We start from the raw sequence: 17,389 nt of genomic DNA, 5'->3' as shown, positions 1-17,389 counted from the left end.
CCTGGATTTGCTAGTTGCTCTATTGGAAATATTTCTAGGTCACAGATACTGTGACCTTCAAAATTAAATATTTTGCCATAGATTTTTTCAAACTTCTTTATCAAGACTGCCATTTTGGGGTTTCTGAATCCTGGTATATTTGTTCCCACAATTCTATTTGTTCCCACCCACCCAAGATATTGTATTTGGAATTCAGAGCACTTGCATTCAATAACACACATTTCATTCTTGGGCTGGCAAGTAATGTTTTGTTTGATAAAAATTGATCTTACCTGTAGCTGGGCTTTTAAAGGGAACCGTTTCCCTAAGATATGAGTGAGGAATGCAGCAACTGCATTCACAATTACGTGACCCAGGATTGTTGCTTAGGTTTTTCTTTTTCTTTTTGTGGCTGTCACATATAAATTTGGAAGCTGGAGAATGGCAGCCGAAAGATGCTAGCTGACAGCTTTTGCAAGGTGTTGTGAGTTAGCTACCGAGTGGTTGCTCTCTTGGTTGCTAAGTGATAGTTAGGAGATGCTAAATAAATCGGTAAGGAAAGGGAAAAGGTTCCCCACGTTTCTAATGTCATCCTCACCTTTGGGTAAAGAGAGACATGTCCTCATACCTCTAAAGTCCCTCTCACCTTAAAGCTTCAGAAAAAAATGGAGAGAATACTCTCTTTATGGAAGGTACTTTTGAGTTCTTCTTCTTCAAAATAAGCACTGAGGGATCCAACACCCAGAGGTGGGATTCTAGCAGGAGCTCCTTTGAATATTAGGCCACACACCTCTGATGTAGCCAATCCTCCAAGAGCTTACAAAAAAAAAAAAAAAACCCTGTAAGCTCTTGGAGGATTGGCTACATTGGAGTGTGTGTGACCTAATATGAAAAGGAGTTCCTGCTAGATTTCCACCCCTGCCAACAATCATCCTTCCATTCCACTAAGTCAAGTATGAAGCCTTCCTCCAGCTGAAGGAGCTTTCCACCAACTTAAGTGGCTCTTCCCCAAGTGAAACTGCTTCTTAAGTTGGAGAAAAGGTCCTTAGGATGGAGGAAATCTCCTTGGGAGGAAGGCTGAATCTGTGCCAGTATTGCAAATGCCTATATATTTTGGCACAGAACTGGAAAATCTAATAGAACATACTATTGCAGAATCTGAAAGGCTACTGGCTTGCCCAAGACCAGGGGTGGCCAAATTACAGCTCAGGAGCCACATGTGACTCTTTCACTCATACTGTGTGGCTCTTGAAGCCTCCACTGCCCTGTCCGCTGGCTTGGAGAAGGCAATTTTTAAATCATTTCTCCAAGCCAAGCCAGCTGGTGGCTTGGAGAATGCATTTAAAGTTAAAGTTGATTTCTTTCCAACTCTCCCTCCCTCTCCATCTATTTTCCTTCCTTCCTTCCTTCCTTCCTTCCTTCCTTCCTTCCTTCCTTCCTTCCTTCCTTCCTTCCTTCCTTCCTTCCTTCCTTGTGGCTTTCAAACATCTGATGTTCATGTCTTTTGGCTCTCAAACATCTGATGTTCACATCTTGCAGCTCTCAAACATCTGACATTTATTAGGTCCTAATAGAAGTGAGAAAGGGAGAGAGATCAACCTTCACTAAGTAGAAAAAGGGCAAAAGTCCAGTAGCACCTTAAAGACTAACAGAATTTGTGCCCAGGAAGGAGCTTTCATGAGTTTCATGTTTACAAAAGCTCCTCCCTTTTCACAAATTGTGTTAGTCTTTAACAGGCCTCAGATTCAGCAGGAGCTCACACGAGCACAGCTCCTGAACCTTTCTGATGGTTCCCCCTCTTCCTCTCCACCTACCTTGTCCATTGAATAGTAAGTGCAGCTGCATACAATCCCTGGATTAGGAGAGCAGGCAGCCAGTCAGCCACCAGGGGCTTTGCCATGCCCCCAGCAACCCTCATTAACCTCTGGAGAAGCTCACACCACCCTTTCTCCACTTCTGATGTGATTTTGGGCAGCGGGTGGCTTGCTGGCCTTTTGACGGGGGTGGGTCCAGGAGAACCCCAAGCGAGTGAAGCCTGCTTGGGCTGGCTGGCTCTCTGGCCAGCCCAAGCAGACCTCGCTCGCCTGGGGCTCTCCTTTCTTGCATCAGGTTGCTTTTGGCTGGGGGGGGGGCAACAGCGGCGTCACTAGGGCGGGGCCAAGGGGGCCATCGGCCCTCCCCCAGAGCATTCTCATTGGCCCCAGGCACTGACCCATGACGCCCCCCAACAGGAAGGGGCTGGCCCTGGGACTAGAACGCTGCTGCTGTGTGTGGGCTGGCCAGGATTCTGAAACCGGGGCCGCGCTGCCGCCGGCTCAGCTAAAAGCATGTGGGTGAGTGGGGGAAACTTAAATGCTGCAAAACTGGTATCTTGGATTACGGGGGCTGGTCATGTGACCAGAGGGTGGATGAGGGAGGGGCCATGTGAAGTGGGCGGGGTTGTGTGCAGAGGGGGTGACGCAGCCCTCCAAAAGGGGTGATGCCCAATGGGGGGGGTGACTTGAATCAGTTACACCCCAGGGTGCAACCCACCCTAGTGACGCCTCTGGGGGGCAACACATGCTAATGAGTTATGCTAATGAGCTTTGCCACCTATTTTTCTACAAAACGACCCCTGGTCTTTAAGGTGCAGCTGGACTCTTGCTCTTTTCTACTGCTATAGACAGACAAACTCGGCAACCCATGCTGATCAAACTTCATTAAGAAACTCTGGTGCCAAAACAGTTTCTCCCTGCAATGATATCCCTTACCCAGTGACCCCACTGCCACATCTCCTTAAGGACCTGTTCTAACCATACCACCTGAGGTCTACTTGGTAAACAGAAACTCTCCTCCACTCATCTCCATCTCATTAAAGGAGGTTAATGTGAGGAGGCAGCCAATGCAAACATAAGAGCACTAGGTAGGAAGAGAAGATTGGGAAAGGCTGTTGCAGACAATGGACTGGCAACCCTAGCATCTGCCTTAGCTGAAAGAAAAATGCTCCGGAAATTAACTCATTGCAGCTTTCACTGATGAACGGTGAGTTTCCAATTAGCATTTTAATTATTATTCATTCTAGATGCATCCCACTCTCTCTCTCTCTTTGCCAGCCATTAAGACAGCCATAAAAATGTGTGCAAGCAACAGTTGTCAATGCTGGAATGTAATGGGAATCAAAAAGACTGGGGAAATATGATGGGAGGAGCTTAGAATAAGGTATGCATATTTTTGTGTGTTGTTAGTAAAGTGTGGTAAAGCTGCAGTACTGCAGTCCGAGCTCTCTGCTCACGATCTGAGTTCGATCCCGGCAGAAGCTGGATTCAGGTAGCCGGCTCAAGGTTGACTCAGCCTTCCATCCTTCCGAGGTTGGTGAAATGAATACCCAGCTTGCTGGGGGGAAAGTGTAGATGACTGGGGAAGGCAATGGCAAACTACCCTGTAAAAGTCTGCTGTAAAAATGTGATGCGACGTCACCCCAGAGTCGGAAACGACTGGTGCTTGCACAGGGGACTACCTTTTTACTTTTTTAGATTTTTTAAAAATTTAAGCCAGTTTTCTTTGGGGAATTTCCCATTGTCAATTATTGCTTTTATGATATTTTCATATTCTACTCAACCAACCTCAGAAGAAACTACAGTAACGATACTGATTTCTATCTAGCTTTGTTAAAGAGAAAGGCTGATACTTGCTTAATCCCAAGTATGGAGAAACCATAGTAGTTAACACTGGAACATTAGAAATGCCCTGCTGGAGCAGACCAATGGTCCATCTAGTCCAGTATCTTGACTCACACAGTGGCCAACCAGTTCCTTCGGAGGTCCATCAACAGATTATAGAGACTGAGGCCTTCCCCTGATGCTGCCTCCTAGCCAGGGGTGGAATTCCAGCAGGAGCTCCTTTGCATATTAGGCCACACACTCCCTTATGTAGCCAATCCTCCAAGAGCTTTACAAGGCTCTTTTTTGTAAGCTCTTGGCGGATTGGCTACATCAGGGTGTGTGGCCTGATATGCAAAGGAGCTCCTGCTAGAATTCCACCCCTGCTCCTAGCTCCGGTGTTCAGAGGCTGACTGCCACTGAACATAGACGTTCCCTTTAGTCACCATGGTTAGCAGCCAGCGATAGAGCTATCCTCCATAAATATGCCTAATCCCCTTTTAAATCCATCTATGCCTAGGGTTGCCAGGTCCCCTAGCCATTGCAGCAGGAGGATTTTTTTTGGGGGGGGGAGGATGTTACAGGGGTGGATGGGAAGTATTGTGTTCAGTTTTGGGCACCACGTTTTAAGAAGGATATAGACAAGCTGGAACGGGCCCAGAGGAGGATGACAAAGATGGTGAGGGGTCTGAAGACCAGGTCCTAAGAAGAAAGGTTGAAGGAGCTGGGCATGTTTAGCCTGGAGAAGAGGCGGCTGAGAGGTGATAGGATCACCATCTTCAGTCAGGTACTTGAAGAGCTGTCATATAGAGGATGGTGTGGAATTGTTTTCTGTTGTTTCCTACCAGAAGGTAGGACCAGAACTTGTTTCCTACCAGAAAGTAGGACCAGAACCAATGGGTTGAAATGAAGTCAAAAGAGTTTCCAGCTCAACAGAAGAAGAAGAAGAAAACGACGACATTGGATTTATATCCCGCCCTCCACTCCGAATCTCAGAGTGGCTTACAATCTCCTTTATCTTTCTTCCCCACAACAGGCACCCTGTGAGGTGGGTGGGGCTGAGAGAACTCTTACAGCAGCTGCCTTTTCAAGGACAACCTCTGCCAGAGCTATGGCTGATCCAAAGCCATTCCAGCAGGTGCAAGTGGAGGAGTGAGGAATCAAACCTGGTTCTCCCAGATAAGAGTCCGCACACTTAACCACTACACCAAACTGGCTCTTTCTACACCAAACTGGCTCTCTTAGGAAGAACTTCCTGACCATTAGAGCAGTTCCTAAGTGGAACAGGCTTCCTCGGGGTGGTGGGCTCTCCTTCCTTGGAGGTTTTTAAACAGAGACTAGATAGCCATCTGACATCACTGCTGATTCTGTGAACTTAGGCAGAACTTAAAACAGTATTTGCGAATTTCTTGCATTGTGCTGGGGATTGTACTAGATAACCCTGGAGGTAACCTTCCAGCTCTATGATTCTGTGATTCTATGATTCTATGTTGTGTGGCAACGTCCCTGTTTGGGGGTGGGGTTTATTGAAATCTTACAAAACCTCAAGTAAGAGCTGTCAAAGCACATAAACATCGCTTAAATTTACATTGCTAATATTTCCATCAATGATGTTTAATATGCTAAGAAGGGAATAACTTCAGCATAAACAAAAATAAAACTGTTGGCTGTATCTCATTGGTACGTATGATAGATGACCTAACAACTTCTGATTGTAAGTGCCAAAAATCAGAATTCATCCGGGCCTAGAATGAAAGAAACAAATTACAGAAGAGAAGAACAGAGAAGAACTGGCAAAACCCAAGTGGAAAGTTCATTGAAAGTGCGTGATTTAGTGTGTGTGATCACAGCCGTGGTGTCACAAGTGGAATAGATTATTGCCTTCATACAAAGCAAGGTAACAAAGATGGACACGTGGACTTTGAAGCCAGACACGCTCAGTTAATGGAGCAGCTCTTAGCAAGAAGACAATTCTGCCTTTCAAAACGATGCCTGTTTTTTGAAATATGTATACTGAAAAAAGCATACGGATATGTTCATCACATGGTCTCCAGTGGCAGATCTATAAGGACAGAAAGGAAAAACCGGTTCTTTGTGCATTTTATGGCTTATAGTATAAGTTTTCTTTTTTAAATAAAAAAGCCTCAATTCGGACAAACATTTTCAATGGGAAGCCGAGACGCAGGGGGAAAAAATGATGAGTGGGTAACCCTGCTGCAGTTAATTCTAAAAAGCTGTGTTTTCACAGATGGTGATGACACGCTGAAGGATGGAAACCTCATGGGATCAAACTCAAAAGAAATACAGAGGGGAGGGGGGGAAAAACTGCTTATGGAGGACAATGGAACACTAGATACAAAACACTGCAATTGCCTGAGTGCGTGAGACTCCTAAAGATGAAACAAAAGCGATTGCCAAATGGGTTTGCCAACAAGGCAGAGACCAAGGGACAACTGCAAATTGGTCCACATCGATTGTGTTGAAAGGGAGGGAAAAAAAATGCCCAGTAAATGCATGAATCCTTTGGGCTTAAAGATGCAGGACTGTCAAGGTCCTCGGGCTACAGTAAGATGCTTCTGGTAAATTCAGTGGAGAGAACGAGGGAAATATAACTCAAAGGCAGTCACTGTGCCAAATCTATCACATAAGGGTGGTATGAGGATAAAAGGGAAAGCTATGAAGGTTGTGTTCTATCCTTCTGTTGACACCATGTGTTGTCTACTGAACCATTTAAAAGACTTCAGCTGGTTAAAATGAGCCAGAGGCTTGGGGTCCTGAGAGGATGGGTGGAATACAAATGAATGAGGGGAGGGGGGAGTTTGGTGTATAAAACAACAACCAGTTACTAGCCAGTTCCTGCTAACATCAAGTCAGATGATTTGTTTTCATAGGAAGCTTGACTTGAGTCTGGGAGAATAGGACTTCCCAGTCTAGATTTTCAGCAGCTTCAGGATTTCTCAAACCTAAATTATCAGGATTGGGGCTTTTATCCAAAACGGCAAACACAGGCTGATGTCATTCCATCTCTTTCAAGCAAGAGGAACTCAAATGATCTTTCTTCAGGGTGTTTGCCAATGTGTTTGGCTGATGTCTTGGGCCTACTAGAAAATAATCCTTCCGCAAACCCCTCTCCAAGGCTTTAAAGGCATCTGGGAGTGATGCCTCACGTTCAGTCAAACCCTGCAGAATATGCATTTCTTCAGATCTCGGAAGCTAAGCAGGGTTGGCCGTGGTTACAACCTGGATGGGAGACCCCCAAGGAAATCCAGGGTTGCTTTGCAGAGGCAGGCAACAGCAAATCACCTCTGAATGCCAATTGCCTTGAAAACCCTATGGGGTTGCCATAAGCCAGCTGCAACTTGATGTCCAAAAATGAAACAAAACAACCCCCCCCAAAAAACTAAGACCTACAAATTTGCAGTCAGGGTCTATCTAGAAGAAAAAGCTCTGCAAATAGACCTTAGCAAAACTAAAAATAAACAAACACATGCAAGCATCTTTTCTTTATTTCTGTTGGGTTGGGTTTTTTTAATAATATTTTCATTAACACGTCTTTACTCATCCAAATGAGATATCCATGCCCCCTTTGCACTTTGCATACTACATATTTGGCATGTAACAAGCTGGGGCACAGACGTAAAAAATAACAGGAGGGAGAGCAATTTTGAAGTCTACTGCCCTTAAAATCTCCCCCCTCTGGGATTCTCTAAGGTCGTTTTCGCACTCACCTTAATCAGCAGCGACGACCCGCCTCACCGCGCAGGATCTGCGCGGATTTCGCACTAATTGCCGCGGAGCACCCAGAAGAGCCGGAAAGTCCCGGCGCTTTTGCGGCGCAAACAGAAACCGCCAAAAACCAGTTTCCGTTTGCGCCGCAAAAGCGCCGGGACTTTCCGGCTCTTCTGGGTGCTCTGCGGCAATTAGTGCGAAATCCGCGCAGATCCTGCGCGGTGAGGCGGGTCGTCGCTGCTGATTAAGGTGAGTGCGAAAACGACCTAAGCTTTCCTTTCAATGAACAGGTAGATTTCTACACCACCTCTTTCTCAACTGACATTCAGCTGATCTTCACATTCCTGGTCCTTCTAAAAAAACAATATTTCACCTGCTCATTTGATGGGGGAGAGTTTAAATGCCTAAAAGTATAGGGTTATTTAGATTGTTTGTTCACCATCAGTTACCCATTGACGTCCTTTCACCTTTCCCTGATCTGTTGGTGGCCATGTTTACTGCTTTCATTATCCACACAGTGACCTGCCACCTCACTACTTCTTATGGCCGCAAAACAAGATCAAACAGATCAATTGTGCAAGTGATAGGATCATTTGAAAGGTCCCTGTACACACTCTGCATACCTTCTGCTGGCCACATGAAGGTCAGGACAGAGTCGCTATCTATGAACACAACCCTCTTCCTCTTCTACATATTCAGTGAAAACAATGTGGCTCGGTGGTAGAGCATCTGCTTGGCATGCAGAAGGTCCCAGGTTCGATCCCTGGCATCTCCAGCTAAAGGATCTGGCAGTAGGTGATGTGAATGATCTCTGCCTGAGATCCTGGAGGCCCACTGCCAGTCTAGACAATTCGGAAGAAGAGGAGGAGGAGATTGGATTTATATCCCACCCTTCATTACCCAAAAGTGTCTCAGAGCAGCTTACAATCTCCTTTCCCTTCCCTTCCCTTCCCCACAACAGGCACCCTGAGAGGCAGGTGGGTCTGAGAGAGCTCTAAGAGAACTGTTTTTGATAGCAACAGCTCTGCCAGAGTTATGAAAGACCCAAGGTCTCCCAAGGTCACTCCAGCAGTTGCATGTGAAGGAGTGGGGAATCAAACCCTGCTCTCCCAGATAAGAGCACACACTTAACCATTTAACCCAAACTGGTTGCTGCCTTGATGGACCAAGGGCCTGGTTCAGTATAAAGCAATTTCATGTTTTCAGTATGTCATCTGAGTAGAGCTTCTTTCTATTGTCACCCTGGTGCACTTATCTACCAGCGGCTGTTAATCAAGAAGACTAAGAGAGGAATCTCCGTATTCACAGATAATGTGTCGGTTGCTAGGCTTGGATTGCAAGGTCCCCCTTGGTGGGGCGAGGGATGTAGGGTTGCCCGATCCTCAGAACAGGAACCTCAGCGGGGTACAAATGCCACAGAGTTCACCCTCCAAAGCATCCATTTTCTCTAGGGGAACTGATCTCTGTAGTCTAGAGATGAGCCATAAAGCCCGGGGATCCCCAGATCCCAGCTGGAGGCTGGCATCCCTGTGCTAGGATTCTAGGGGTATTGGCTGACCACTGGGGGAAACCACATGCTGGACTAGACGGACTATTTTTTTTTTTGCTCCATTGCTGTTTTTTTCTTATGCTGTTATAGCCTTCTGCTCTCTTTAAAGCACACAAGCCTTTAGTCTAATCTTCGGAAGACGGACTCTATGTATTAAATTTCTCTCCAGGCAGGACCTCCAAAATTCTATGAATTTCCAAACCTGGAATTGGCAGCCCTAGGATAAGAATGGAGACAGAATCAATTAGAGTTGCCAGCCTCCAGGAGGGACCTAGGCATATCCCAGAGTTACAGCTCGTCTCCAAACTACAGAGATCAGTTTCCCTGGAGACAGTGGATGCTTTGGAAAGAGGACTATATGACATTGCCCGCCACTGAGATCTCCCCAGCCAACCCCCCAAATCTACAGGAGTTTTCCAACCTGGTTCTGGCAACCCTAGTGCTCCACCCCGCTGAGGGGGGCGGCAAACGGGGGGGGGGGGGAATCTGACAACCGTAGAGTCGGTCCTTCCTCTTCCATCAGCAGAGCTCCAGTCGTGCAAGGAACAGAAGGGAGTAATTTCCCCTTTCCCTTGCAGCCTCCTGATCTGCATGGGCATTACTCTACATTGATCCCATGACTCTGGGAATAAATCTTCTGGGTGTAAAAAAATGGCTGCTGGGAGGAGGGGCAAGCCAGGAAGATCAGCAACCCAGTTTATGTACGAATGCCTCCCAGTATCATAGTAATTTATTTATTTATTTATCAGATTTATATCCCGCCCTCCCCTGATTTGCATTTCAGGATCCATACAAATGAATCTGCAAAACCAACAGTGGGGGAAAAAAAGGAGAATGGAAACTACTGACAAAAATAGAAGCACATGTAAAAAGGAATGGAGCTGGAAAAATTTGCTCATTCCTAGCCATGGAGGAGTCTGGCCTTTGCAACATGTAGTGTACTGGGAGCTTCAAATGAAGACCCTTTGCTGGAGAGGCTCCTTGCGGCTGCATTCAGATTGGTTGCCCTTGCTGAGCCAGCCAGTCAGGTAATATCTATTTCAGGGGTGGCCAACGGTAGCTCCCCAGATGTTTTTTGCCTACAACTCCCATCAGCCCCAGCCATTGGCCATGCTGGTTGGGGCTGATGCGAGTTGTAGGCAAAAAACATCTTGAGAGCTACCGTTGGCCACCCCTGCTCTATTTGAATGAAGCCCATTATTTGAGAGGCTCCTTGCAGCTACACTCAGAGTGGCTGCCCTTGCTGAGCCAGCCAGTTAGGCGATATCCATTTGAATGAAACCCATGCAAATGAGAGTTCTGAGTGCTTGTTTTCTATTGGATTGTTTATTGCTGAAGGTGTGGTTTGGGTGGAGTTTCTGTGTATATAGTTGCAGCTAGCTGCATGTGTTTTCAGTTGGGTTTTAGCTAACCAAAGAGCTATGCTGGAATCACTGTAGCGTCTGACCCACTACTTTTCACAACAGCATGCATATTTTCAATGTGCAGGGATTTTTATGGCTGAAGCTTAGGAATGCCAGCCTCCAGGTGAGACTTGGGAATCCCCTGGAATTGCAATTCATCTCCAGACTTGAGATCACTTTCCCTGGAAAAAGGGATGCTTTGGAGAAGGACTCTATGCCATTGTACCACACTGAGGTCTCTGCCCTGCCCAGGCTCCATCCCCTAATCTTCAGGAGTTCCCCAGCCTGGATCTGGTCACCCTCCAAAAGGTTGACAGGAATGCTTAGCCAACAGTGGGGATTGGGGGGTACAGTTGCCAGATCCAGGATGGGAAACATCTAAAGATCTGGGGGTGGAACTTGGGGAGGATAGGGACTGGGGTACAGTACCATATTCTCCCTCCAAAGGAGCCACATTCTTCAAGGGAACTGATTTCTGAAGTCCTGAGAAGAGCTATTATTCCAGGGGAATCCACAGATCCTACCTGGAGGCTGGCATCCTTATACCCCCATTCTCCACCGGTCACCAAGGAAGACCTGGCAACTCTGCTGAAGCTTCTTCTACCATCTGAAATGGAACAGTACTAAATATGGGTGGCTTCCCCCCCCCCCCGCCCAACCTGGTCTGCTGTTTGTGAAAAGGTGGATTACATTTATTCATGAAAACATATTAGCAAACTATACATCTTCATATCTTCTGAACAGAGCCTGGAAGAGTGTATTATATTGTAAATTAATGCATAGAAAAGTGATACATGTTATAGATGTATAAATGTATGTGCTCTTGGTTCTAGGCCAGGGTTCCCCAACCCCTGGGAGAGGGACTGGTACCAGTTCATGGCCTATGAGCAACTGGGCTATGAGTTGTATACTTATTGCATTATATATTACAATGTAGGAATAATAATAATAATAATAATATGTATTGCCTATATCAGATAATTTTATTACTACTTTGATGGTTGTACATAGTTATTATATTGTTATGTGATATTTTAGCTTGGTGTTGTGTTGTGTTGTACTGTTATCGATGTGTTGTGTTGTTGTTGTTGATTGGCCTAGAGCCGTATTAAACTGACTGACTGAATAATAATATGAAGAAGAAGATACTGGATTTATATCCTCCGCTCTGAATCTCAGAACAGCTCACAATCTCCTTTATCTTCTTCCCCCACAACAGACATCATTTGAGGTGGGGGGGTGGGCTGAGTACAGTACCATAGAGTTCTGGGGTTCTCCCAGAAGCTGCCCTTTCAAGGACAACTCTGCGAGAGCTATGGCTGACCCAAGGCCATTCCACCAGCAGCTGCAAGTGGTGGAGTGGAGAATCAAACCCAGTTCTCCCAGATAAGAGTCTGTGCACTTAACCACTACACCAATATAAAGTGTGCAATTGTATCATCCCAAAACCATCACCCACCCACCCCACCCAGTCTGTGGAAAAATTGCATTCCACAAAACTGGTCCCTGGTGCCAAAAAGGTTGGGGACCACTGTTCTAGGCCTCCCATAGGAAGTCTGTCACGTTTACAAGAAAGGCAATTGGAAAAGTCTTTTCTGCTGTCTGAGTCAGCCCTTGAATCCATGGAGTTTGCTTTATTTTCTATGGCAGACTTGCATTTGATAGGGAAGCAGGGAAATTAGAACATGACTCCTTTTTGAAGGTCACCCTGCCACATTCAGAAAGAGTGTGTGCATATGAATTCCAACTGTCCCAATTTAACCAGGCACAGTCCCAAATTTCTAATAGCTGTACCTGGAAAGATCATTTCCCCAAGCTGGGATGAAGTCCAAGGGCAGCTCTACTCAGGCTGGTTCACTTTAGAGGAGAGCCTTACGGCATTTGTATAGTACTTACTTTATTTTGCAGATATGCAGGTTCCACAGAAGGAGGGAAGGAGGCTCCAACAGAGCAGCTGACCTCCTTTCTTCCTGAGGATCCTCACAGGGCGAGACCAGCTACACTCCATGGCCCTTCAGCCAACTCAGAACATGTCCTAAATCTCTTCCCCACCAAGCTCAAATCATTTTTGCTTCATTCTTTTTCTCATTAAAGCTGGAAGGAGCTCAGCCAAAGGTGGCCATCCTCCAAGTGGAGCCTGGAGATCTCCTGGTATCGCATTACCAGGAGGGGAGGGACGGTGGCTCAGTGGTAGAGCATCTGCTTGGTAAGCAGAAGGTCCCAGGTTCAATCCCCGGCATCTCCAACTAAAAAGGGTCAAGGCAAATAGGTGTGAAAAACCTCAGCTTGAGACCCTGGAGAGCCGCTGCCAGTCTGAGTAGACAATACTGACTGTGATGGACCGAGGGTCTGATTGAGTAGAAGGCAGCTTCATATGTTCATTAGCTCTCTAGGCTACAGAGATCAGTTCCCCTGGATAAAATGGCTGCTTTGGAGGCAGGGCCAGCCCGGCTACTCGACAAATTAGGTGATTGCCTAGAGCGCCAGCCTTCTGGGGTCGCAAAGTTGAGTGCCCCCTATGTGACTCGGTGGCATTCTCAGTGCTGGGAAGGGGAGAAGTTAGCCTTGCCTAGGATGCCAGATGCTCTAAGGCCAGCTCTGTCTGGAGAAGAGACTGTATGGGATTCTGTACCCTGAGGACTCTTCCTTCCCCAAACCCCATTCTCCCCAGACTCCATCCCCTGCAAATCTCCAGGTATTTCCCAATCCAGAGCGGACAACACTGAACTCACATGGGCAGGAACAGATCTGTCTGGAGACCATCGAACCCTTTGCTCCCATGGATAAGAGACCGACCAGCTGAGAGCCAGTTTGGTGTAGTGGTTAAGTGTGCGGACTCTTATCTGGGAGAACCAGGTTTGATTCCCCACTCCTCCACATGCAGCTGCTGGAATGGCCTTGGGTTAGAGTTGTCCTTGAAAGGGCAGCTTCTGTGAGAGCTCTCTCAGCCCCACTCAGCTCACAGGGTGTCTGTTGTGGGGGAGGAAGATATAGGAGATCGTAAGCCCTCTGAGTCTCTGATGCAGGGAGAAGGACGAGGTATAAATCTACAGTCTTCTTCTTCTTTTCTGGGCCCTTTAATGCGCAAAGTCACAACTGGCAAAAAGTTTGAACAGAAGCCTTTTTTCTTTTCTTTTCTTTTTTTTTTGGAAACTGCAAAAGCGAGAGAGAAGGGGGAGAGGGAACCTAAATACCTTTTCTCCTAAGACTTCATAGCAGAGTGTAATCATTTAATCCATTGCAGACAAGTGAGAAGCAGCGGCCTCGGAGGACATCCATGGCCGTCGCTCACTAAAGTCTGGCATGCATCTCAGAAGGACCCTCACTTTACCCTTCTCGGTCATCCACATCGGAGCCCTGAAGATTAATGGCTTGGACACAGCTTTCTGGCTTCCGTGAGTTCTGAACAAGGTCTGTCTGAAAGGACTGCGGTCCCCGTATCTTTCCAAAAGCGCAACGCAGAAGTCAGGGCAGGCCCTCATTTCCCTCCAAAGAGCTGGGAAGTCAAAGTTAATTAAGATAACAAGAAGCAAAAGATGACAATAATTAAAATTTGGCATCGCCTTTTGGAGACAGCCAAGGAAGGGAACAAAAGAGGAAAGGAGCCAACGCTTCAACGTGTTGATTGCACAGGACGGCCCCGGACCATCTTTTGTGCAGATTTCATTCTCTTCTATGGGGTCTGGTCAAGATAAGCAGCCCACAAAGTGTGCTCAAAGTGTCCTCTATGCCAAAGGGGCAATTCTGTATCTTTCTGTCGTCACAGAGTATAGCAGGGCAGATATAGAATCCCAAATATTAATCTTTCCACTCCTTTGTGCTCTAAGGTTTTGAAATACTGCAGGTTCACGGCCTGTAGCTGCCATTGAGATAGAAAAGGGTCAGAGTGACACACGGAGCCACTCTGATGTAGTGGTTATGAGCGGTGGACTCTAATCCGGAGAACCAGGTTTGATTCCCCACTCCTCTGCATGAAGCCAGCTGGGTGACCTTGGGCCAGTCACAATTCTCTCAGATATGTTCTGTCAGAAGCAGTTCTCAAAAGAACTCTCTCAGCCCCACCTGCCTTAGAGGGTGTCTGTTGTGGGAAGAGGATGGGAAGGTGATTGTAATCCGCTTTGAGACTCCGTGAAGGGCAGGGTATAAATCCAGTCTCCTCCTCCTCCTCCTGCTCCTCCTTCTTCTTCTGTGCTGAAATTAATTTTATCCAGCATTTACTATTTCAAAATGGACATTCGAGGTATTACCAGGAAATTAGACCATGTGGCTCCATCACCTTCTCTATCTCGCAGGTGCGTGTAAATTGGTTATGGCTATATGATGAAGAGAAAACTGACACTGCTCAGAACATTCTCTTCTAATGGGGCTCTTCTTATATTCTTGTGTTCTTTATTGGTATGCTTGGTGTATTGAATTGGCCTTGAAGGCCTTATTAGAACTTCTTTCCTATATCCAGGTGGGCCGCCGTGTTAGTCTGAAGCAGTAGAAGAAATCTGGAGTCCAGTGGCTCTTTGAAGAGCAACAAAAGTTTATTCAAGGTATGAGCTTTCATGTGCAGGCACTGTTTCTCAGCTACACAGCAATGGAAGCTAACACTTCATATATATATATATAGGCAGATGCCTCTGCAGCAAATTGCCGTACACCTTAATGAAGGTGTTTTGACATATGCAAAGACTAAATAGCAAAAACAAGCTAAGTTTATAAGTCACAATATGTTTGGATTTAATTATGGGAGAAAACAGTAGAGCAATAGATGTGTCAAAGTAGGAGACTAATGCGTAAAAGTATCTTAACTGTTACAAGTAATTGAGACTCTGCTGTTACACTCCATTTGTCTCCTCTCAAGCATGGAATTAGTTGACAGCATCCTTTCCCTTCCATTTCTATGTATCTGAAGAAGTGTGCTTGCACATGAAAGCTCCTACCTTGAATAAACATTTGCTGGTCTTAAAGGTGCCACTGTCCAAATCTGTTCCGCTGCTTCAAACCAACATGGCTGCCCACCTGGATCTACCCTAAACTATGTTCTTGGAATCTTCTCCACGTGTCCAGCATCTACAGGCAGAATGTGTGAAGAGGCCAGGTAGTGAGTTAGACCATTGGTCCATCAAGAACAGTGTTATCTACTGTGATTAGGAGGGGCTCTCAAGGGTTTCAGTCAGAGGAAGATCACAATTTAACTGGGGTGAAGGTTTTAATCTCATTTATTGCCCTTTTCTTTCACTGCCACAGGAGGTGGTGGCAGCTACATGCATAGACAACTTCAAGAGGGGATTGGATAAACATATGGAGCAGAGGTGTATCAGTGGCTATTAGCCACAGGGTATAATTGGAACTCTCTGTGTGATGCTCTGTATTCTTGGTGCCTTGGGTGGGGGGGCAACAGTGGGAGAGCTTCTAGTGTCCTTGCCCCACTAGTGGATCTCCTGATAGTGCATGTGTGTGTTTGTTTTTTGCCACTGCGTGACAGAGTGTTGAACTGGATGGTCCATAGGCCTGATCCAACATGGCTTCTCTTATGTTCATAGGGTTGTCAGGTCTCCATTGAGAAATTCCTGGATATTTTGGGGGGTGGAGTCTAGGGGGAGAGGGACCACAACAGGGTATAATGCCATAGAGTCCACCCTCCAAAGCAGCCATTTTTACCAGGGGAAATGATCTTCATTATTTGGAGATCAGTTGTATTAGCAGGGAATTTCCAGGTGTCACCTGGAGGGTGACAACTCTGTTTGTTCACCTACATCAAAACTTTCTGGAGAAATGGCAAGCCAAACCATTTTAATGTTTTGGGGTTGAATGAAGGAAGATGATTGAACACATGTTGAGATTATGCCAAAAATACATCCTCAGTGGACCTATGGTCTTTCCTGTTTCCCGCAGTGGTCAACCAAATGCCTCTGGGAAGCCCACAAGAAGAACACAAGGCCTCCCTAAAAGTGTACAAAGAGGTACACTGCCTCTGAGCATGGAGCATTCGCTTAGCTAGCAAAGTACTTGATAGCTTGGGATGCCAACCTTCAGGAAGTAACCCGTGTATTAAGCACAATATATCCTTCAAAACCTCACCGGTTGAATTATCGCTCTCACACAAAAAGTGTGTAAACAAACATTTAGTGCATAGTTTATACAGCAAAATAATAGAACAAACACCCACACGATGCTCCCCCAGACCATATTTCCTGGCTTTCAAGGTCCGAATTTTAGAGCATAAAGCTCGTCTTGAGAGGGAGGTGCCTGAGGCTCCGACGTGCCAACATATTAAGGGGAGTCGCCATCAGGTTAGGGATTTGAGATTTTTTGCATTGTATAAATATAAACCCAAACCTTATGTGAAAGAAAATGTGGGGAAAAAATTATTGCAACAAGGAAGTTATTGGGTTTATAGACTTCAAACAGTAGCACCTAAAGGAATGAAGTGTAATATTGATTTCTCTGCATTTTTAGGTATGTAGGAAATAGGTCTCTTCAGACAAATGAACTCTGTATTTTCTAGTGATTATATATGTGTATTGTTAAATGATGGTGGAATATATTGAACATCAACTATTGTGGCATGTCTCTTTAAAAAAAACTTAAGAAATATAAGCAGTGGAGAGATTTGTAATAACTGCGAGCCGGTAGCAGAGACTTGAGCATGCACGCGTTGATCCGTGATTGAATTCTTTGTACTATGGGTGAGTGCATCACCGTCAGAGTGGGAGGAGATGGTGGTGGTGAGTGTCAAGATACTTATGATTATTTCGATAACAGCTCCAGTTAAAACAGCATTGAGAGAAGGCTGATGAAGGGTGAAACCAACGAAACCGTAGGAAATCCAGGAAATATGGTCTTTTGAACTCTTTGTGAAATGTTGTGCAGAATGATGCCCTTGTCTCCACCCAGATTCTGAACTGCAAGGAGCGGCTGAAGGCAGTGCCTCTGAGACGTGACTGTAGAACAGTCTGGGGGAGCATCGTGTGGGTGTTCGTTCTATTATTTTGCTGTATGGACTTATTATAAACTGTGCACTAAATGTTTGTTTACACATTTTTTGCGTGAGAGTGACAGTTCAACCAGTGAGGTTTTGAAAGATATATCGAACCTCCAGG

Source organism: Heteronotia binoei, chromosome 12 (genome assembly GCF_032191835.1).
Source record: "Heteronotia binoei isolate CCM8104 ecotype False Entrance Well chromosome 12, APGP_CSIRO_Hbin_v1, whole genome shotgun sequence".
NCBI lineage: Eukaryota > Metazoa > Chordata > Lepidosauria > Squamata > Gekkonidae > Heteronotia > Heteronotia binoei.
The sequence above is the reverse complement of the archived record's forward strand: the minus strand, read 5'-3'. Positions refer to the sequence as shown.